General features: G+C 52.4%; 1 protein-coding gene across 3 annotated transcripts in view; it reads right to left on the bottom strand.

The window, feature by feature from the left end:
* Positions 1-23,798, bottom strand: part of SCAPER (S-phase cyclin A associated protein in the ER) — a 3,109,515-nt gene that overhangs the window by 1,294,530 nt on the left and 1,791,187 nt on the right. The window lies entirely within an intron of this gene.

The following is a 23,798-nucleotide window of genomic DNA, read 5'->3' as shown; positions in this document are numbered from 1 at the left end:
AGGACTCCACAAGAAATGCCTTAACCACAACGACTTTCTTTGCAAACGTTTAGGATTTTATTTCTCTACATAACGCCATGCCTACATAACGAACAAGTTACTTACCTTCCATGACGTTGTATCTGGTAGAGACAGGATCTAGCTAAAGATTCCTTACTTAGAATACTCCCCAGGATCCAGACTGGATCTGGAAACTTTTCCCCACAGTACATCTGCGTGCCGGCAAAGGGCGCCAAGCGACTCCGCAGCGATGTCATCCTCAGATGTGACGTCAGCGGACTCCATATAACTACCTCGTCGCTGCCCTTATGCTAGTTTCTTCTGTGACTAGTGTCCACGGTCAAATGTGGACCCACATATAGAAACTGCCTATTGGAACAGTATGGCATGAGTGCAGAAACCAAGTGTCACATATCTACTGAATCCAAAATTCAAGGAGACACTACCAACAAATGCAGGGGAACAGAGGATACTCAGGGAAGAAAGCAGGAACAGCAAGTCCTGATAATCCTCCAAGGAGACAGGCAACCTCAGAGAATACAACCATACTGGACGATGCAGTATCCAGATATGAAGCATAAAGAACCTGAAACACAACAAGGATATCTACAAGGAGGAATATCCCATTATCAGGCTCAGTATGAGAAAAAGAACAAAAAAATAGTTTGCAGCGCGAGGAGAATGGGAAGGGTGTAGGGAATCTGTGGCTAGATCCTGTCCCTACCAGACACAGCTTTCCAAAACCTAAGTAACCTGTTCATTTGATAGAGATATCTAGTCGCCAATTCCTTACTAAGAATCAGATACCTAAGCCAAGCCATCCCTGGAGGAGAGGAGGGTCTGCGAGCTGAGACTACTAAAGAATGTAGAAGTAAAATAAATGAGACAAGGGGAGCGGAGAGAGAATGACTGAAGAAATAGATCACACTCAGCCACATAAATCCAGCATAGGGACCAGGGTTAGAAGAATCGTACATCAAAGAACCATGGGAGCAGAATGCCAGTCAACCTGACAAAACAATGTCAAAGAATGCAACAGGGGAAACAAGAAAGTTTGAACCTCAATGGCATCTGACCCAGGTATGTAATGTGACAACAACTGTGAACTAAGTAACAGGATAGACAAAATAACACGAACAGTGTGAAGAAAAAACACCCATGACAAGAAGAGAAACAAACACCAACAGTGTGAGGAGAAAATACCCACGGCAAACGCTAATAAATGGCCTAACCAAGGCCATAAGTGATCATAGAAGTAATCCAGAACAGTGAATATGTCCTGTGGATTACAGAGCCTCTGAAAAGCCACTGAGCAATCTCTTTATATCGCAGAAAGAGGCATGCTAGTGAAGTCGAAACGACCTTGACAATGATCTGGATCGGAGTGGCCCTAAATAGAAGGGAGAACTATCGACAAAAAAAAAAGATCGCTAGGAAAATCCAACAAAATATACATATATATGGAAAACAGATATAGAAATATCATTAAGATTTAAATATAGGTTTATAGATATATATATATCCCCATGGGAAAGGAAAGATCGTAAGAGTATTCTTACACCACCACAAGAAAGTGCAAATACATGTAAGAAGGACAGGGAATACAGTCAAAGAGTACTTATATGGCAACACAGAGACATTGAGCAGTATAGTACACAGACAAAACAAACACATTCCAGCCACACAGTGAGTAAAATGCATGAAAACAACCACCTAAACAAGGTAGCAGGAGAAGAGGAAAGTGATCAACCAAAAGGAACCCCCAATAGCAAGAGGTAGTGCCTGAAATCAAGTGGTGTAGTACCTGACATCCAGTGTTGTGAGAAGAAGCCTCCATAAAAGTTGTAGGAAAAAATCCCCAGACCAATGTCGGAAACTCAAGACGGATTTCGTAGCAATAAATCCGTAACCAAAATAATTAGTATAAATACTATAAACAAGTTACTTACCTTCGGTAACGATATATCTGTAACAAACATTAGTTAGTTTTAGATTACTTAACTTAGAATTATATCCAGGAGTCAGAAAGGATCCGGAAAGTTTTTTAGTCAGCAGTACCTCTCGTCGTCGGAAGGTGGCGTCGGTCGGCTCTGCGTCCGTCGTGGCCATAGGGGTCGCCGGGATGACGTTGCGGCAACTACTTAGAAGCTGCCCTCGCGCGCTGACGTCAGTTCTGTACACGACTTTACACGCCAGAAACAGAGAGCAATGCAAGACACTGATCACTGGTGCACAAAACTAGGGCCCTGTAAGGATGTCCTTAACCCTAGAAATCAGTTTGGAGGATGGGTGGCGGTAAGGAATCTATAACTAACTAATGTTTCTTACAGATATATTGTTACCAAAGGTAAGTAACTTGTTCATCTGAAGGAAACACGTTATAGATTCCTTACCTTAGAATACATACCCCAACAATACCAACCCCGGAGGTGGGTCTGTAAACCCATATCACACCAGAAAGTCCTGGAGAACAGAACGGCCAAAGAAACCGTCTCTCCGGACTTGACTGTCAAGGCAGTAGTGTTTGGTAAAGGTGTGCAACGAAGCCCACGTAGCTGCTTGACAAATGGCATTCAGAGGAACTCTTTGTCAGAATAAGAGGGAGAAGGAGGTTCAGGCTAGGTTCGTCCTCCTATATCATTAAAGTACACTCAACCTTTATCTGCTGGTTTGATGGTAATGCTTCTGTCATTGGCCAGGGTTCTAATGGCCTCATGTTCTTGTTTTGATGTGTTATGAAACGCTTTCAGGCTTGTTGGATCCATTTCTCCAATTTCTTTCAATACTGCCTTCTCAAAAGCCAGTAATTCTACTGGAGGGGTGGCTGCAGGGGGTGTGAAAGTTGATTTTACACTAAGATCTGAATCGCCTTTTTGTGTTTCAATATTTTCTTTGTCATCAAAAAATATCTTCAGTTTCATTTTCCTAATAAATTCATTTATTTCACAACTTAGTTGGAATTTATTCAATGTTGGTGTGGGCACGAAACCAAGACCCTTTTCCAAGATTCCTAGTTGTATTGGGGATAGAGGGGAGCTAGATAAGTTTACCACTAAACTAGGTTGTTGCTGGTGCTCGATTGTTCCGGTGGCTCCATGCTCCTTGTGTGGCTCCGTGCTGTCTCCAGTGGTTGGGCCCATTGTATCTGATTGAGGCAGGATGTATTTTTCTAACCTGCATTTCTTTTTCTCTAATACAGATACTAGGTGTTCATCAATAACCGTATGTATATAAACAAGTGCGCTCAACAGGCGCACGTTATTAGTCTAATTTTTCACCTTAATTTAGGTTTCTGAACGGAGTGGTACACGTGGGGCTGGATCCCATGCTTTCCTGAAGAAGAGGTTAGGGGATACCTCGAAACATGTTGACAAAATAATAGGCAATATAACCACATAACAGTTATATTTTTCCTGTTATTAACCCCTTTGTATCTTACCAGCTAGGAGTAGGAATAAATTGTTAACTCACTAGTTAGGTATTTTTAACTAACACAAACACCACTCTCCCAACACTGCACAACACATAGTTTCACACAAAAAAGTGCTCCTACGTAATTCTCGCAAGTCGCAGCACGCCCCAAGCAGTAGATGGTTGGGATGGCCCCAATGATGAAGCATGTCACCTAGGGTCAACCCTGGGTGAGTGAGGGGACTCTAGAAAAGCATTTTTCTTTTCTAAATTGTTGAGGCTCACCAATTTGGTGAACCCACTGTCTGTTGACTTAGGCTAGTTTCTCATGATCCATTATCTATGGATCAATTGAGTGTACATTCAGAGGAACTCCACGTCCAAAACCAGTAGTTGCTGCCATAGCCCTGGTGGAATGGGCAAGCAGCCCTCCTGGAGGCTCAATCTTTGCAGAGAATAACAGGCTCTGATACACAAGACGACCCATCGGGAGATAGTCCGCTTGAGCACGGACCGACCTTTCTTGGCACCCACGTACCCAACAAAGAGCTGGTCGTCCACCCATTACTGTTTTGTGCGATCCAAATAAAAGGAAAGCGCACGTTTTTGGTCCAGACGGTGGAGCCTCTCTTTCCGCTTTCGAAAGATGCGGAAAGAAGGTGGACAAAGTGATCGTCTGCCCGATGTGGAAGGCAGTGACAACCTTGGGCAGGAAGGATGGACAAGTCCTGATGACAACTTTTGTCCGGATGCACAGAGAGAAAAGGAGGCTTAAAAGAAAGCGCCTGGAGCTCACTTACTCATCTGGCAGAGGTGATGGCCACCAGGAACGCAGTTTTGAGAGTCAAGAGCCTCAAAGGACAGTTGTAAAGCGGCTCAAGAGCGCACATTAAATAAGTTAAAACCAGGTTCAAGTCCCACTGAGGCATAAGAAAAGGAATAGGAGAAAAGAGATGAGTTATGCCTTTCAAGAAACGACTTACAACTGGGGACTTAAAAAGGGAAGGCTGATCTGGAAGCTGAAGGAAGGCAGAGATGGCGGAAAGATAGCCCTTGATAGTGCCCAGAGAAGAGCCCTGCTGGGCTAAAGAAAGAAGAAACAAGAGAACCTCAGAAAGAGGGGCAGAAAGGGGATCCACAGCCTTTGCTGTGCACCATGCCACAAATCTGTTCCACCGGCAGGCGTATATCGTCTTAGTGGAGGGACGTCTGGCTGACAAGATTAGATCACAGACTTCAGGAGGCAGGTCGAAAGACGTCAACTGCCGCTGCTAAATCTTCATGCAAGGAGGTGGAGGCTGGACAGGTTCGGGTGGAGGACCGTCCCCAGCTGCTGTGACAGAAGATCCTCCCGAAGAGGCAGTCTGACCGGAGGATCGATGGCCATGTCGAGCAGCTCGGGATACCAGACTCTTCGTGCCCAATCCAGAGCCACAAGATTGACTTGGGCCCAGTCGCGCCTGATCTTCAGCACTCTGGGCAGAAGTGGTATAGGCAGAAAGGCGTAAAACAGACTGCAGCTCCACTCGAGACGGAAAGCGTCTCAGAGCGAGTGCCGCCTTGGAAATTCCAACTCACAAAATTGCTGACATTGCGCGTTCTCTTCAGTGGCGAATAGATCTAACCAAGGCTCTCTCCACTGTTGAAAGAGACCTTGCACCACCTCCGAGTGAAGACGCCATTCGTGATCCATCATGCACCTGCGGTTGAGTTTGTCCGCCCTGGCGTTCAGGGAACCTGCCAGGTGTTGAACGGCCAGTGATATGCCCAGATGTTCTAGCCACGAGCAGAGGCAGAGGGCCTCTTGACATAGGGTCCACAACCTGTTTGTTGCAATACCACATGGCGGTGGTGGTGTCCGTGAACAGTGGGAAGAATGCCTTCAGTGCAAGACTAATCGCCCGGAGCTCCAGAAGGTTGATGTGGAGCCCGGACTCCGCTGGAGACCAGAGGCCTCTGATCTCCGCCTCTCCCATGTGGACGCCCCATCCCAGAAGGGACGCATCCGTTACCATTGTGCGGTCTGGTTGGGGAAGGGCGAGGGATCTGCCTTTTACCCAATCCCGGTTTGTGAGCCACCAATGCAATTGACGTGCAGTGCCCTCCGAGATCTGGATGCAATCGGACAGACTCCCCTGATACTGCGTCCACTGGAACTTCAGGTCCCACTGCAGAGCCCACATGTGCCACCTGGCATGACCGACCAGCAGGATGCAGGAGGTCATGTGGCCCAGCATCCTCAGGGTCAGTCTGACCGAAACCTGGGACAGAGGTTGAAAGATCGGAATCATAGCTCGAATATCCCGGACTGCGTGTTCGGGAGGATAGACCTGAAACCGTGTTGTGTCCAGAACCGCTCCAATGAAGAGGAGCTTCTGAGAGGGAATCAGGCACGACTTCTGCACATTGATGGAAAACCCCAGCTAATGCAAGAGGTCGGCCGTAGTCTGGAGGTGGGAGACGACTGCCTAGGGCGAGCCCGCATTCAACAGCCAGTCGTCGAGATAGGGGACGACTGAATACCCTGATCTGCGCAGATGAGCTGCAACCACCGCCATCACCTTCATGAACACCCGAGGGGCACTGGTAAGGCCAGAGGGGAGCACGGTAAGCTGAAAGTGCTCATGGCCACCGTGAACGGTAGGTAACACCGGTGGGCCGGCAGTACTGGGATGCGAAAATAAGCGTCCTGCAAGTCCAACGCTATCATCCAGTCTTCCGTGTCGAGGGCAGACAAGACCTGAGCAAGAGTCAACATCTTGAACTTCTCCTTCCGGAGGAAGCGATTGACATCCCTGAGATCCTAGATAGGACACAGGCCCTTCTTGGGGACCAGGAAGTAGTGGGAATAACAACCACAACCTACTTCTGAAACAGGAATACGCTCAATGGCTCCCTTGGCCAAGAGAGCTGTAACTTCCTGCAGGAGAAGGGACAGATGATCCTCCGACATGCGGCGGTATCACGGTGGAACTGCTGGAGGGGTAGTCTTGAAGGGGAGGGAGTTGACCCTTCGGACTATTTGGAAAACTCAACTGTCGGACCTGATGGTGCGCCAGTAGGGGAGGTGATGGCGTGTCCTGCCACCAACTGGAGTTTGATGGGCCTGAAAGGTCAGTCTAGGAGGGTTTGGAGGCTGCTGCAGGGGGTGGGGGGGGGTGGGGGTGGGGGGATTGGTCGACTGACCCACCCGCTGGCCCCCTTAACCACGGCATTGAACCCCATGTCCTCCGGTCACGCGAAGGTTGGTTAACTTGCTGCAGCCTGTGGCTCTGGGCGGAACATAGTGGGGCACCCCTTCTGTAGCCACGAAAGGGGGGAAAAGCAGACTGCACTGGGCAGCTGGAAAGGCCCAAGGACTTGGCCGTAGCCTGTGAGCCCTTGAAACGCTCTAGAGCGTTGTCCGCTTCGTCACCAAAAAAGCGACGGCCATCAAAGGGCATGTCCATCAAAGTGTTCTGGACAGCCCCTGAAAAGCCAGTCGATCTCATCTAGGCGTAGCGACGAAGTCGGCGGTATCCAGCCCAGAACGGATGGTAAACTTGTCTGCATCTCTCCCAGCAACAGCCGGGGAGAGCGCAGTCCGGACCTCCTCCGGACACTGGGGCAGCACCTGTGCAACCATATCCCACACAGAGTGAGAATAACGGCCCAATAGACATGCGTTGTTTACAGACCGCAGACCCAAGCTGGCAGAAGAGAACATTTTCTTCCCAAGATGGGCCAGCTTCTTGGATTCCCGTTCGGGGGAGCGGTCGGGAATGCACTTTTGGAAGTGGAGGCTTTGACCACAAAGCTCGGGGTGGGGCATTGGGAGAGGAAAGTGGGATCGCCGGAGCCGGGCAATCATCCTATCCACGGGTGCTCCCGTGTTGGGCCTGGACCATGTGCCCAAAAGGACGTCTGTAAGGGCCTCATTAAATGGCAGCAGGGGCTCCGAAGAGCTTGCCGCCGGTTGAAGCACCTCTGTCGGGAGGTTAGTCCTGACTGCCAGTGTAGGAAGCTCGACACTAAGTGTGGGTCTGTCACAGGCACCACGTGGTGTGAAACCAGTCGGTTTCTTTGGGGATATCCTGTAACACCAGGAGAGAAACTCTCTCAAAAAATGCTCGACAAAAGTCAAGAAAAAAGCCTGTCAAAAAACAACTGAGGATAGCTCTTCACGGATTAGAGATATCTGGCACGGAAAGGAAAGAACTGAAGTCAGCAAACTGGCGCCTATATGGGTACCGCGTACTTCATTTTTAGTGTAGAAAATATGGATCCGAACAACATCACCAACTAGCACACAGGGGTACTGCTCAAAAGAACAAGTTACTTACCTTCGGTAACTATGTATCTGTAACAAACATTAGTTAGTTAGATTCCTCACCTTAGAATATCCCCAGGCGTCAGGCTGGATCCGGAAAGATTTTTTGTCAGCAATACCCCTTGCGTGTCGCTAGGCGTCGCCTGCGGCTCCGCGTCCGTCGTCGGCGCCGAGCGCCGGAATGACATCGGAGTACTTAGACGCCGCCCTCGCGCGATGACGTCAGTTCTTGTACATAGCTTTCCACGCCAGGAACGCAGAGCCATGCAAGAGACCGACACTGGTGCCAAAAAATCTAGGGCCCTAGAAAGGATAGCCTTAACCCTAGATGTCGGTTCGCAGAACGGGGAGGATGGGTGGGTCGGTGAGGAATCTAACGAACTAATGTTTCTTACAGATACATCGTTACGAAGGTAAGTAACTTGTTCATCTGAAAGAAACACGTTAGTTAGATTCCTCACCTTAGAATAGATACCCCAGCAATACCAACCCCGGCGGTGGGTCTGCGAACCAAGATCACACCAGAAAGTCCTGGAGAACAGAACGGCCAAAGAAGCCATCTCTCCGGACTTGGCTGTCCAGGCAATAATGCTTGGCAAACGTGTGCAGCGAGGCCCACGTTGCTGCCTGACAGATGTCCTGCAAAGGGACTCCCCGTCCCAGGGCAGTAGTAGCCGCTGTGGCCCGGGTGGAATGGGATCTCAGCCCTACAGGAGGGTCCTTTTTGGCGAAGGAGTAACAAGCCGTTATACACAATACGACCCACCGTGAGACGGTCCGCTTGTGTACTGCCCTTCCCTTCTTAGCACCCATGTATCCAACAAAAAGCTGGTCGTCCACCCGGAACTGTTTGGTGCGGTCCAAATAAAAGGACAGCGCCCGTTTTGGGTCTAGACGGTGGAGCCTCTCTTCCTCTTTCGAAGGATGCGGAGGCGGAAAGAAGGTGGGCAAGGTGACAGATTGCCCGATGTGAAAGGGAGTTACCACTTTTGGAAGAAAGGAAGGACGAGTCTGGAGGACAACCTTGTCTGGATGAACAAAGAAAAGGAGGCTTAGACGATAACGCCTGGAGCTCACTCACCCGTCTAGCCGAGGCGATAGTTACCAGGAAAGCGTTTTAAGAGTCAAAAGAGGAATGGGACAATTGTGAAAAGGCTCAAAGGGAGCGCACATCAGAAAGGTCAAAACTTAATTCAAATCCCACTGAGGCATTACGTAGGGGACAGGAGGAAACATGTGAGTAATGCCCTTAAGGAAACGAGAAACAACAGGGGATTTGAAAAGAGAAGGCTGATCAGGAAGTCGTAAGAAAGCAGAGATAGCTGATAGATAACCTTTCAAGGTGCCCAGAGCAGAGCCCTGCTGGGCTAGAGAGAGAAGAAAGAGGAGAACCTCAGAAAGAGGGGCGGAAAGGGGATCCACAGCCTTTGCTGTGCACCATGCCACAAATTTGTTCCACCTGCAGGCGTATACCGTTTTAGTGGAGGGACGCCTGGCTGCCAGAATAACGTCACAGACTTCAGGAGGCAAGTCAAATGGCATCAACTGTTGCCGCTCAATCTCCACGCATGGAGGTGGAGACTGGACAGGTTCAGGTGGAGGACCGTCCCCTGCTGCTGCGACAGAAGGTCCTCCTGAAGAGGCAGTCGTATCGGAGGATCGATTGACATACTGAGTAGCTCGGGATACCAGTACCTTCGTGCCCAATCCGGAGCCACTAAGATGACTTGGGCCCGGTCGCGCCTGATCTTCTGCAGCACTCTGGGCAGAAGTGGTATAGGCGGAAAGGCGTACAACAGACCGCAACTCCACTCGTGACGAAAGGCGTCCCCGAGCGAGTGCCGCCTTGGAAACTCCAACGTGCAAAACTGCGGACATTGCGCGTTCTCTTTGGTGGCGATTAGATCTAACCAAGTCTCTCCCCACTGCCGAAAGAGGCCTTGCGCCACGTCCGAGTTTAGACGCCATTCGTGATCCATCATGCACCGGCGGCTGAGTTCGTCTGCTCTGGCGTTCAGAGAGCCCGCCAGATGTTAAACCACCAGGGTGATGCCCTGGTGTTCCAGCAATGTCCAGAGGCGCAGAGCCTCCTGACAAAGGGTCCACGACCCCACCCCGCCCTGTTCGCTGCAATACCACATGGCAGTGGTGTTGTCCTTGACCACCTGCACCACATTTCCCCGGACAACGGGAAGGAATGCCTTCAGTGCAAGTCGGATCGCTCACAGCACCAAAAGGTTGATATGGAGCCGAGTCTCCGTCGGAGACCAGAGTCCTCTGATCTCCGCCTCCCCCTTGTGGCCCCCCCATCCCAGGAGGGAAGCATCCGTCACTAGATATATATAAAATTAGAATGTATTTATTCTAACATACACCCTCAGTACTCTTTATGAGTTCAGAGGTCTAAGCACAACAATTTCTTGAGAAGCATACGTTAAGTAACACAGGAAAAATACAGTTAGGCCCAGGGGCCACGCAAACCATATACTAAGAAAGTGGTATAAGTACCACGTCACGAACAGGGAGTAGGCCTAGGGCATCACTGGGGCTACACTACCCTAAAAATAGTTAGGAAGTGGGAGGCCCACGGAAAGCGTGTGCAGTGTGGAAACACACACGCGGGTTACATTAAAGTCAATGGGAATGTAGTAATTAGAAATAGGAAGAATAAGGACACTTCCGAAGTAACTAGGAGGAAGCAACTAGAGACTTAGACACTTGGATAGTCAATATCCACTGGTGCACCGGAGTACTCGCGTTACCTCACCCACAGGAGACGGGTGCATAGGTGTGAAGATGTGTCGGGTGTCGTGGCTGGATCCTATGGATGCCTGAAGAACAGATGCTGGCAGGCGGCCAGGAGGAAGATGTCCGGTGGATCCAAGGGTGGATCTTGAAGGAAGAACACCTGCAAGCAGAGGGGACAAAGTCTGGATCACTAGCCAGTGACCGTGTGGAACCAGGAAGGAACCAGGCGATGTCGTGCAGAACACAGGTGATGTCTTGAAGCTTATCTCTGCAGCTGCGTGGACCAGGAGGCGTCGAGGATGACCAGAACCAGGGTACGAGCTGTCCCACGAAGGATGTTGCTGCTGGCGGAGTCGACGTCCCGATTGGAGTCAACAAGCCTTGGCAAAGGCAACCCACGCGGAATGGGAAATTCGCTTCAGGTGCAGACCAGGGAGGTCTGAGGTGCTTCTCTTTCACAGGGAAGCAAGGGCCAGTCTGGAGGAGCCAAACCAGCGGTGAAAAGTTAAGGGTTCGTTTTCCCTGAGGCTACTAGCCAACGGGCAAGCAATCGGACAGACGCGTCGAGCAGGAAAATGCAGAAACTCGTGGAGTGTGGAGGGCTGATCTTCGGTGCAGATGGTGCTCGGGGTTGGGGCTTCTCAATCCCCAGAGCACAACTTCGAGGATGCCTCAGAAGCTGCGCTGAAAGCTACTCGCCAATTTTCCCAGGTAGCCAGTCCCACGTCTCTCGTTGCCTCCACGGATCTCAGCTTGGCTGAGGATGTGGATCAGGGTCAGAGAAGTCTGGAGGTCAAGGCGCTGGTCGGGTTCTGCAGTCGGTTCCTCGTAGAACTTGGGCAAAGCAAACGGCAGTTCGCTTGTTGGTGCCTGTTTGCACAGGGTGGCCACTCCTTGGCCACAAGGGAGATTCTTCAGTCTTCTTGTCGAATGTTGAAGGTCCAGAGTTTCGTGTCTTGTTTCAGTTCAGTATAATCCAAAGTCCTAGGGACTCAGCTCCCACTCTTATACTAATCTGGGGGGCTGGGTTACCTGCTAGATCCCTCCTATGGGTGGGACCAGGGGGGGGGGGGTTACACCCCCTTCCCTTTGTCCAGTTTCGTGCCAGGACTGGGGCTGGAGTGCCCCAGCACCGGTTTGAACCGGACGATGCATGGGACACCCTGTGTGCCCAAGGCAGTGTCTCGAATACAGGTTGTTGTTCAGGGATACCCAGAAGACACAGACTCAGGACTGGACTGACTTTGTAGATTGTGCCACTAAGGCTTTGGAAGGCTGGTTATTGGGTAGTAAGGTTAAGGACTATACAGGATTGTATATTTTGATCATGAGAGAACAAATCCTTAACAACTGTCAAAACCAGCTGCTGCATCAACACTTGATTGACTCTGACCTAACTTCTCCCCAAGAATTGGGAAAGAAGGCAGATAGGTGGGTCAGGACTAGAGTTAAGCAGAAAAACCAGAACCAGGGCGGTGATCAGAAAAAGGCAGACCAGAAGGGTAATGAGCAGAAAACAAAAGACCAGAAGTCTTCACCAGGCCCCCAAAAGGCTCAGGGGGAGGGTGGTCCCAAAAAGGATAAAAAGAAAGATGGCCAAAGGAAACCTTGGTGTAACTATTGTAAGTCCAATTCCCATTGGTATAGTGATTGCACCAAAAAGGACAAGCCCCCAGCCACCATTGCCCCTAAGGCAACTGTACCCCCGTGTTCAGCTGTAAGTGGTGGTTCCCAGCAAAAGGGTGTAATAGGGTTAACCCTGGGAACTGAAGTGGATTCTGGCCTAGTCAGAATACCAACTCAGGCTGTGCTGATCCTTCGTGGGACAGCTCGTACCCTGGTTCTGGTCGTTCTCGACGCCTCCTGGTCCACGCAGCTGCAGAGACAAGCTTCAAGACATCACCTGTGTTCTGCACGACATCGCCTGGTTCCTTCCTGGTTCCACACGGTCACTGGCTAGTGATCCAGACTTTGTCCCCTCTGCTTGCAGGTGTTCTTCCTTCAAGATCCACCCTTGGATCCACCGGACATCTTCCTCCTGGCCGCCTGCCAGCATCTGTTCTTCAGGCATCCATAGGATCCAGCCACGACACCCGACACATTTTCACACCTATGCACCCGTCTCCTGTGGGTGAGGTAACGCGAGTACTCCGGTGCTCCAGTGGATATTGACTATCCAAGTGGCTAAGTCTCTAGTTGCTTCCTCCTAGTTACATCGGAAGTGTCCTTATTCTTCCTATTTCTAATTACTACATTCCCATTGACTTTAATGTAACCTGCGTGTGTGTTTCCACGCTGCACACGCTTCCCGTGGGCCTCCCACTTCCTAAATATTGGTAGGGTAGTGTAGCCCCAGCGATTCCCTAGGCCCTAGGCCTACTCCCTGTTCGTGACGTGGTACTTATACCACTTTCTTAGTATATGGTTTGCGTGGCCCCTGGGCCTAACTGTATTTTTCCTGTGCAACTTAACGTATGCTACTTAAGAAATTGTTGTGCTTAGACCTCTGAACTCATAAAGAGTACTGAGGGTATATGTTAGAATAAATACATTCTAATTTTATATATATCTGGTGTGGTGTCCTTTCATTTGATATTCAAGGGATTATAATGGTATAACAGCTGGCTTCACATGCCATATAGAGTTTAGCCTAAGACTGCTCTTGTCCATGCTACCACTAGGATAGCTGGTCTATAAGGTTGACTTTACAACCAATCACCATAAGGGTTGTTTGGACTGATACAAGGTGTACACTAGAACTAGTGACATCATATATCAGGCCAACTTCTCACACCCAGCAAATGCAGGAGGTCAGCCGTAGTCTCGAGGTGGGAGACGACTGCCTGGGGCGAGCCCGCCTTCAACAACCAGTCGTCGAGCTAGGGGAAGACTGGGACCCCCAATCTGCGTAGATAATCTGCGACCACCGCCATCACTTTCGTGAACACCCGAGGGGCACTGGTGAGGCCGAAGGGGAGCACGGTAAACTGAAAATGCTCCTGGCCCACCGTGAACCGCAGGTAACGCCGGTGGGCCGGCAAGACGGGGATGTGGAAATAAGCGTCCTGCAAGTCCAACGCTACCATCCAGTCTCCTGGGTCTAGGGCAGCCAGAAACTGAGCTAAGGTGAGCATCTTGAACCGCTCCTTCCGGAGGAAGGCGTTGACGCTCCTGAGGTCAAAGATAGGGCGTAGGCCCCCTTTGCCCTTCTTGGGAACCAGAAAGTAGTGGGAATAGCAACCACGACCTACTTCTGGACTAGGAACGTGCTCGACGGCCTCTTTGGCCAAGAGGGCCGTAACTTCCTCTCAGAGAAGATTCAAGTGATCCCCCGACATGCGGTGGTACTGTGGTGGCATGGCTGGAGCGGTCGTCTCGAAGGGGAGGGAGCAGCCCCATCGGACAATTTGCAGCACCCACCTGTCCGACGTGATGGAACGCCAGTGGAGCAGGTGATGGCGAACTCTGCCGCCCACTGGCGTGGAATGGGCCTGAAAGCTCGGACTAGGAGGGCTTTGAGGCGGATGCTGCCGGGATGGATGTGGACTGACCGGCACGTTGTCCTCCAGTACCGCCTCGGCGGAATCCACGTCCACGACCGCGTGCAGGTTGGTTTTGCGGCCGGTGGCTAGGCGGACGTGGGAGGTGCCCCTTCCTTGGCCACGAAAGGGACGAAAGGCAGAAGTTTGTGTCCGCGGGGCCGAGAGAACCAAGGACTTGGCCGTAGCCCGGGAGTCCTTGAAACGAGCCAGCGCACTATCCGCCTTCTCGCCAAAAAGGCGAGTGCCATCAAAGGGCATATCCACGAGGGTACTCTGGACATCCCCCGAGAAAGACGTGGACCGTAGCCAGGCGTGGCGACGAAGCGCCACCGTGGTCGAAATTGCCCGCCCCAGCGAGTCCAGGGTGTCTAGTCCACACCGTATGGCATGCCGTGCTGCATCTCGCCCATCAGCAAGCGCCTGGGTGAGCCGTGACCGGACCTCCTCCGGACACAGGGGCAGCACGTCCTCCACCGCATCCCACAGAAAGTGGGCATAACGGTCCAAGAGGCAAGCGGTATTCAAGGACCGCAGACCCAAACTCAGGTAAGAGAACAGCCTCTTGGATTCCCGATCCGGAGGAGCGGACGGGAAGGAGGATTGGCAAGTCGAGGCCTGGATAACCAGATTCTCGGGAGTGGGGTGTTGGGACAGAAAATTGGGGTCGCCCGGAGCAGGGCGGTGGCGCCGGGCCACGTTCCGATCCACAGGAGGTACTGTGGAGGGCTTGGACCAGGTGCCCTGCAGAACGTCTATGAGTGCCTCATTGAACTGCAGCAGAGGCTCTGTGGAGCTTGCTGACGGTTGAAGCACTTCTGTGAGGACGTGAGTCCTCACGGCCACAGCAGGCAACTCCAGCCCAAGGGCATCGGCCGCCTTGCGCAGCACTACTGAAAAAGCTGCACCTTCCTTCGAGGCCACAGTCGGAGGAGAGATGAAACCAGCATCCGGGGGAGCTGTCCAGACCACTGGCATCCCCCAGTTCGTCTGCCCAGTCCTGTGAAAGGTCGGCCTGTCTGGCCATAGGGTCCTCAGACCCCTCCCAGTCGCCCCAGTCATCCGATTCCTGATAAACAGGAGGAATAACCGGAGCCGGGCGGTAGATGAATTGCTCATGCATCGGCGTCCAGCGGCGCCGCGGCTAAACCGGGGAACGGCGTTGTCCGGGGGCGGCGCCGGGGGTGGAACCGGTGTCGGTGCCGGCGGAGGAGGCATTGAGAGGTCGATCGGCGCAGGCAGAGATCCAGGCCTGGTTCCCTCGGGGACCTGCGGCGTCGGGACCGAAGTCATAGACGGCGCCGGAGCCGCCGGCTCGCGAGGTCGCCCAGTCGAGCCCGCGAGGTCCGAAGGCACGCTGGCAGGCTTCGACGGCGGAGCCAGGCCCCTCATGGCCGAGAGGAAGGCGCTGATCTCCGCCGGAGTCGCGTCAGTCCCAGGGACCGGCGGGTATGGAGACGGACGCGGCTCCTGCGGCTCCGACGGAGCCGCGGGGGTGGGACCACCCTGACCCTCGACCGAGTCGCACGACCGGCGAGGGGAGTCCGAAGAGCGGTGTCGCCTCTTGGACTTCTTCAAGCACTTCGACTTACCCGAAGACTTCGAGCCCGATGAGCGATGATGGTGACTGCGGCTCCGCGAGTGGTCCTTGGACCTCCTCCTGGACCGGGACCGTGAACGGCGCGGAGCCGAGTGCCGAAGCTCGAGAAGCTAACGGGACCGCTCCCGCCTAGCCTTCGAGGTCAAGGCCTGACAGTCGAGTCACGACTCCGCATCGTGGTCAGGCCCCAGGCAGTAAAGGCACCGGCGATGGTGGTCCGTCACCGACATCAGTTGATGACAGGAGTCACAGGCCTTAAAACCAGGTATCCTACCGGCACCAGAGTCGAGTCGACAGAAGACCAAAAAGAGTCAAAAAAGTTTAGTCAAAAAGTGACTAAGGGGTAAGCTCCTCCCGGATCGGCGCTGTCTGGCGCGGAAAAAAGAAGAACTGACGTCAGCGCGCAAGGGCGGCGTCTAAGTACTCCGACGACGTCATTCCGGCGCACAACGCCAACGACGGACTCGGAGCCGCAGACGACGCCTAGCGACGCGCAAAGGGTATTGCTGACGAAAAATCTTTCCGGATCCAGCCTGACGCCTGGGGATATTCTAAGGTGAGGAATCTAACAAACGTGTTTCTTTCAGATACATACGGATTCAGTCTGACGCCTGAGTAATATACTAAAATAAGGAATGTGCCACTAGAAGTCTCTTTCAGTTTGGCAACACTAGTGCCAATAGCTCACCCGATGGTATTCAAGCCATAACATATTGTGAAATTGGTCCCATCACGACCATCTTGAATTGGAGAATGCGAAAGAAAAGCAGGGTTGTCAGCTGACAGGCAGCCAAGAGCAAGATTTGGCCCAGGCCCTAATCAAGTGTACATCAAAGGCTTGCTAAATTGAAGGAGACGCTCAGCAGAAGTCTGCCCAGGTTGACATCTTGTCAATCTTCCAGAGTACCAGAGGGCGTCTAGAAACTCTTTGAAATAGGTCTTGCGTGCAGGTGGTGCCATCGACTTGGCTGTAACTTTGTACTGCTGCTGGACAGGGGAATTTAGAGTCGCATATAAGTGCCACTCCTGCTCACTGACAGTTTATTCATTGGTCCTTTTGCACCCTCATGCATGGAGTGTAACCATTACACTGAGGTACAGGACAATGTTCAAGCCTAATTATGAATCTTCTTAATTCTTGAAAGTCCACGCCACAGAACCTGGAGTTAGATGGAGTATTCAACAAAGATAAGTAACCTTTTCTTTTGAAGGATAATTCTAACAGCAGATTCCTCACCTTGTGTGTCTATACAAAAGAAATACCCCCTCCAAGAAGGTGGGTGTGAGGAATGGACTTTATACTAAAAGCCCCTGTACAACCAAGCGGGCAAAATGGCCTCGGACCTGAGAATCAGCGCAGTAGTATGAGAGAATGTTTGAACAGATGCTCTCATTACTGCCCGTCATATGTCATGTCTAAAACCAATACACCCAAAACTAAAGTAGTAGTGGTGGCCTGTGCTCTAAAGAATGAGGCCCAAGACCTTCCAGTGGGTCCTTTTGGCTAAGTTTAAGGAAATGGGCCATGAGTTGTGTGGCCTGCACAAGTAATGGCTCCACATATACCCCTTCACTGGGAACCAAACACCCCATTGTTGTGCTTAACTCTCTCAGGATAGTGAAGCAGAGCAGTTCAAGGCCTCCTCAGTGGAAGTGGTGTGTGCTAGTTAGCATCATTCGCTGGCATGCAATAGTAACACTCAATGAATGCTTGTTCAGTCTGTGCTTTTTATTTGAAAAATTAAAAGTACATTTATTACACACAAGCACTACTTAATTGCGATGCATTAACTTACAAAATATATATAAGGTTGGTAAAAATACATTTGGCAACATATATGTTTAACTCCTAAAGGGTCTTGTCCCCCCCCCCAAAAAAAAATCCCAGAACCCCCCTCACCCCAATTGTACAATACATAGGACAATAAAGGAGGGTTTCGCTTGACATAAGATGGAGTAGTTTCTTTTCTGTAACTCCAGTTCTGTAGTAGGGGTATCTCTGTTATAGTCATAATCTATTGAATAGTCCCGCCCATGTGCGTGGACCCCAAAGCAATAAAAAATAATCTCTAAAGGTGACAAATCATGCAGACCTGCATACACCTTTAAGAGAGAATTTAATTTAAAGACAGATAATGCAGCCTATACCCACAGGCTACACTGTCCAGTACTTCAACTAGAATTCCACCAACATCCACAAACAGCACTGCCTGTCCAGCTTTTCTCCACATAGGAAAAAACCCTGCCTCTACCAGCAAAAGCCTCTGGAATGATAGAGAGGAAGGAGTGGACAGACAAGCCCCATAGGCTGCCATTATGTGGCTTAGAACAGGATACTGTGCCTTTAAGAAAACTTTCCAGATTTCCAGAACTTTCCCCAGTATCCCAGAATGCCCAGCAGGTCCCTTTTACTTTCAGTTCTTTTTGAAGGCGTAGCACGCCAGACCTGTAGCATTCTTCATATGAATAATTATCTCTCCACCGGGGAGGAGGGCGGGCGCTTATGACTATAACAGGGATACCCCTACTACAGAACTGGAGTTACAGAAAAGAAACTACTCCTTCTGTAGTAGGGGATCTCTGTGTATAGTCATAATCTAGTGAATAGAATGGCAAGCCCATCCCCACACAACAACAGCGGTGGAGAACAAACAAGACAAAACCACTACTGTGCGAACAAATTTCGCAGCGAGGCCTGCCCAACCTGAGCATCTGCCCTGGCATCCGAGTCCAGACAGTAATGCGCAGCAAAGGTATGGACCGACTTCCGAGTGGCCGCCTTGCAGATTTCCGCAATAGGAACATTACGCAGCAAAGCCGTCGTGGCAGCTTTGCCCCTGGTGGAATGAGCCTTAGGTTTACCCCCTAAGGTCTTATTAGCCTTTTGATAACACAATTGTATGCAGGACACAATCCACCGAGAAATGGACTGCTTAGAGGTCGCAAGGCCAGTCCTGACTGATCCATAATTAACAAACAATTGGTCAGACCTATGAATATCCTTGGTCTTATCCAGATAAAATTTCAACACCCTCGAACATCCAGGGAATGGAAAGACCTTTCCGCTGGCGAAGAGGGATTCTGAAAGAACGTAGGTAAAGTTATGGTCTGGTTGACATGAAAGTCAGAGATAACCTTAGGAAGAAATTTAGGGTGAGTACGCATCACAACCTTAGCAGCATGAAATACAGTATAAGGTTCTTGACAACATAATGCCTGAAGTTCACTCACCCTGCGGGCCGATGTAATGGCCACTAGGAACGCCGCCTTCCAGGATAGGTGCTGCAATGGGTTCAAAAGGCTCCTTCATCAGTCTGGACAGCACCACATTCAAGTCCCAGGAAGGCGAGGGAAGTCTGACGGGAGGAAACACTTTCTTCAAGCCTTCCAAAAAATCCTTCACCACAGGGATCTGAAAGAAGGAAGTCTGTGAAGGGCATTTCCTGTAAGCAGTCAAAGCAGCCAGATGAACCTTAATGGAATGGAAATTAAGGCCAGACTGCGCCAGATTTAAAAGGTACGGAAGGATGACCTCTTCCTTACATGTCGTCGGATCAAAGTTCTTGGACTTACACCAGATACAGAACCTCTTCCACTTGTAGGCATAGGATGTCCTAGTGGAAGGTCGTTTAGACTCCTTCAGTATGTCCATACAATCGTCTGGTAGATTCAGATGGCCATATTGCACTATTTCAGGAGCCATGCCGCCAAACTCAAAGACGAGAGGTTGGGGTGCACCATCCGCCCCCCGAACTTCGTGAGAAGGTCCGGCCTGCACGGCAACCGCATGTGAGGAAGGAGAGACCGGTGAAGTAGGTCCGTGAACCACCACTGCCTGGGCCATTCCGGGGCGATCAGGATCATCCGCGCCCTGGACTGGGACAGCTTGATGAGCACTGCCGGAATCAGGGGAATGGGTGGAAAAGCGTACAGAAAGCTGTTCGACCAATCGATCCATAGCGCATTCCCCAGCGTCCCCCGCTGGTAGTACCTGGATACGAAGTCTCGGCATTTGCTGTTTTCGGCGGTGGCGAACAGATCTACGTCTGGAGTCCCCCACCTTGCGAAGACTTCTCCTAGTACTTCGTCGTTTATGACCCATTCGTGGTTTTCCTGAATCAGCCTGCTCAAGGCGTCCGCCTGAGCATTCTGCACCCCTGGCAGATGCGTGGCCGTAATCGTCAGTCCTCGGGCCAGCAGCCAGTGCCAGATCGCCTGCGCCTCCTGCGACAGAGTGCGCGATCTCGACCCCCCCTGCTTGTTGAGGTAATACATCGTGGTTGTATTGTCCGTCTGTATCAGCAGCGAGTTGGTCTGGAAGGACGGAAGGAAGGCCTTCAGTGCCAGGAAGACAGATCTGAGTTCCAGGAAATTGATGTGGTACGTCTATTCCAAAGGAGACCACTTTCCTTGAATCTGCAAGTCCCCGGAATGCGCTCCCCGGCCCTGGAGAGACGCATCCGTCACGACACTCGTCGTGGGAATTTCCTTGTGGAAGGGAACCCCCTTGAGGAGGTTTTCCGCCGAACACCACCACTTCAGAGACTGAAGAGCATGCAGAGACAGTCGTATCTTGTCGTCCCAAGAGCCTGTCCTCTGATCCCACTGATCCTCCAAGCACTCCTGTAGTGGTCTCATGTGTAGCCGTGCGTGAGGCGTGAGGAAGATACAGGAGGCCATCGATCCCAGTAGAGAAGACACCTTCCTCACTGTCGTCGATGGAGCAGTCCTGAGCCTTCCGAAGGAGTGATAACCGTCTCTCCTCCGAAGGAGACACGCTTGCTGACCGCGTATCGATGGAGGCTCCCAGGTACTGTATGCACTGGACCGGAGTCGGGACCGATTTGGACATGTTGACGTGTAACCCCAGCTTGTGCAAGAGAGCGCACGTCCATCGGAAGTGATCTTGCGCTTCCGAGAAGGATGAAGCCTTGATCAGCCAATCGTCCAGATACGGGTAGACAAACACCTTGTTCCTTTGCAGATGTGCCGCCACCACCGCCATGCACTTCGAGAAGGTCCTGGGCGCAGACTTTAGCCCGAATGGCAGTACTGTGTATTGATAGTGATTGGCGCCGACTTGGAATCGCAGGAACTTCCTGTGCTTCCGTGCTATGGGCACATGGAAGTACGCATCCTGTAGATCTATGGCACAGAGCCAGTCTCCCCGTTGCAGCTGAGGGTAATCTGATGCAACGATAGCATGCGAAACTTCTCTCTGCGAATCCATTTGTTTGCCTGTCGCAAATCCAGAATGGGCCTGAACTCGTTCTTGTCCTTCTTGCGAACGAGGAAGAACCGAGAGTACAGACCTCTTCCCCTTTGAGACAGAGGTACCTCTTCTACCGCCTTTTTTCTCAACAAGATGTCTGCCTCCGCCTGGAGCTCTCTCAGCTGGAACTGAGAGCTGACCGGCGGAATCGTTGGAGGCGGGCTGATAAACCGAAGACTGTATCCATTGCAAACAATATTCAGCACCCACTTGTCCCGAGTAATTTTTCTCCACTCTGCCGGAAAAAGTTGAATGCTTCCCCCCACTGGAGTGGGTAACGGTTGAGGGGGAAGTAGCTGCTCAGGGCCGAGACCCGGCCGGGCCCTTGGTAGTGGTAGTCGCCTGCTGGCCTCCTCTACCCCTCTGGCGTTTCTGGAAGGGCTTCCGGAACTGCTGCTGTTGGTGCTGCTGCTGTCCCGAACCCTGCCCACACCCTCTGCCCGTAGACCTGCACCGCCTCTGGAACGGGCGCTTCTTCTTCTCGGCCTTCTCCAACCCGACGGCCGTCAGGGTTTCCGCCTCCGCCTTCATGCGGGCCATCTCCTCATCCGCATGTTTTCCGAACAGGGTTTCCCCCGAGAAGGGCAGGTTGGCCACTCTGTGCTGCGCCTCTGGTTTGAGGGACGTCAGGCGCAGCCACGAATGCCGCCTCTGGTGGACGCCATGACAGTAGGCGTGGGCGGCCAACAAGGAGACATCCGCCGCCGCGCTGATCACCTGATTAGAAACCAGCATGCCTTCGCGCACTGTTTCCAAGAAGTCCTCCTTCCTGTCCCGGGGCAGCAGGTCCGCATACTGCTGCAGGGACTCCCACAGGGCCCGGTCGTAACGCCCCAACAAAGCCCCTGCACTCGCCGCCTTCATGGTGGTGGCGGCGGTCCCACACACCTTCCTGCCCGCAGAATCCAGCCAGCGGCTTTCTTTGTCAGGCGGGACCGTCGATGAAGGAGCGGTCGCATGTTGTTTCCTCGCCGCCGTCACGATGACCGAATCCGGCTTCGGGTCCACCCTCAAAAAGGTAGGGTCCGACTCCGGGGCCCTATACTTTTTCATGAGCCTGGAGGGGGCGGCTTTCGTCACCGCGGGAGTGAGGAACAGCTCCAACGCGGGCTCCACCAGTCCTGGTACAAGAGGCAGTAGAGGGCGAGACAGATGTTTCTTATGAAGTGTCTCGAATATCACGGACGTCGTGGGTGTTGGAACCGTCACCGTTATACCCAACTTTGCTGCCCCTCTCAACAGCACCTTTTGGAAAGAGATCAAATCGTCCACCGGAGACACCCTAGTCCCCGGCGAGTCCGACAGCGTCGGGGAAAAGTCTCTGGTCGAGGACCGTGTGTGCGACCTGGACCTGTGCCTCCTACGGCGTCGTCCTGAGTCCGACGATGACCGTCCATGGCTCCGTGATCTTCTCCTCCTGAGAGAGCGGGAGCGCGACCTCTTCGGCTTCGGTCTGCCCGCCGGTCTAGCCGGTCCCGGCAACCGCGGACATCGCGGCTTCGGAGTCCCCTGCGGCGGAGTCGGGTACCTCGGAAGGGAAACCGACCTCGGGGGAACCGCCGGCAGCCCCAACGGAGTGCGTGGCAACGACCGAGGTGGGGGCGGCGGAGGCAGTGGTGCTGGCTGCGGATGTGGAGGCGGTGGAGGCGGTGGTGGTGGTGGCGGTGGTGGTGTTGGCGGTGGTGGTGGAGGCGGAGTCGGAGGTGGTGGGGGAGGAGGCGGTGACGTAGGCATCCGAGGAGGCGTATACACCACAGAGTACACCGATCCCGATGACTCTCTCTTCTTCGACGTCGATCTTCGCCTCGACGGCGACCTTCGCCTCTACGTCGCCCTTCGCCTCGACGTCGCCCTTCGCCTCGACGGCGACCTCCGCCTCGACGGCGACCTCCGCCTCGACGGCGACCTCCGCCTCGACGGCGACCTTCGCCTTGACGGCGATCTTTGTCTCGACGGCGATCTGCGCCTCGACGGCGATCTGCGCCTCGACGGCGATCTGCGCCTCGACGGCGATCTTCTTGACGTCGATCGTCTCGACGTCGACCGTCTCCTCGACGGCGACGTCGACCGTCTCCTCTTCACCGACGGCGAACGGCGATCTCCCCTCGACGGCGTGCCGACGCCGGGTCCGATCTCGACGCCGACTGCTGGACGGCGACGCCGCCAAAGATGCCGATGCAGTCGACGGCGGCCTGTTCAGGTCCCTCGACGTCGACCGTCGACGCCGCTTCTCCCCAGAGCCCTGGGGAGACGGCGAACAGATGGTAGTCATCCTCCTCGACGCCGCCGTCGACGCCCTCGACGGGGAGTGGGGACGCTTACTGGTCTTCCTGCCCCTGGGGAGCCCCCCAGAGGCCTCAGTATGGGCCAAATCAGCCCCTCCAGACCCACCTGGTGCCTTCAGCCTTCTCTCCTCCAGGACTTGAAGCCTGATCTTCTTTCTGTCCCTCAGGGTCCTGGCTGAGAACGAGTGGCAGATATCACAGTCTTCAGGCACGTGGGACTGGGGAAGGCAACCTATACACACCTCGTGTGGATCTGTTTTAGCCTTTTTTCTACCACATTCCGGGCACTTGTCGAACAAGCCAGGCATGTTGACAGTACCAGCCACTAAGCACTTGAAAAAGTGACAAAAATTGACAAACACTACAATAAACCCTTGAAAAGGGGAGAGCTCAATGCTCCAGGGTCCTGCTAGCAGGAGCCGGAAAAAAGAACTGAAAGTAAAAGGGACCTGCTGGGCATTCTAGGATACTGGGGAAAGTTCTGGAAATCTGGAAAGTTTTCTTAAAGGCACAGTATCCTGTTCTAAGCCACATAATGGCAGCCTCTGGGGCTTGTCTGTCCACTCCTTCCTCTCTATCATTCCAGAGGCTTTTGCTGGTAGAGGCAGGGTTTTTTCCTATGTGGAGAAAAGCT

The sequence above is a fragment of the Triturus cristatus genome, chromosome 3_1 (genome assembly GCF_964204655.1).
Source record: "Triturus cristatus chromosome 3_1, aTriCri1.1, whole genome shotgun sequence".
NCBI lineage: Eukaryota > Metazoa > Chordata > Amphibia > Caudata > Salamandridae > Triturus > Triturus cristatus.
Note: the sequence above shows the minus strand (reverse complement) of the source record. Positions and strands in the feature narration are given on the sequence as shown.